Source organism: Triplophysa rosa, linkage group LG18 (assembly GCF_024868665.1).
Source record: "Triplophysa rosa linkage group LG18, Trosa_1v2, whole genome shotgun sequence".
Taxonomy (NCBI): Eukaryota; Metazoa; Chordata; class Actinopteri; order Cypriniformes; family Nemacheilidae; genus Triplophysa; species Triplophysa rosa.
The window spans coordinates 308479-308872 of record NC_079907.1 but is presented as its reverse complement, the minus strand read 5'-3'; positions in this window follow the sequence as shown (position 1 = coordinate 308872).

The following is a 394-nucleotide window of genomic DNA, read 5'->3' as shown; positions in this document are numbered from 1 at the left end:
GTGCGTGCGTGCGTGCGTGCGTGTGTGTTTGTTTGTTTGCATGCGTCCAGCTCCATAAATCTGTCCCTAATTTCCGATGTCACAGACCTGTCACTATGACAACAATGAGAAGATTGCACAAACACAGATGTCCTAATGATATTTCAGACACTTTTATTCAGATAGACGTACAGTACAGAAGTGTTTAGATGCAGATTTAACACTGGACACCAAGCCGACACTCAGCAAACACATTTTTTATTTGACCTTGAACTGTGTTTGATTTCTATCATTTCTTTTGAGTTTAAACATGGGTGGCTCTTTAAAATCCTGACATCATTCAAGACCACAACTGTAGTGACATCAGTTGTATTTATTTGTTCACATCATTATTGTGATTAACCGTAAAACTGCT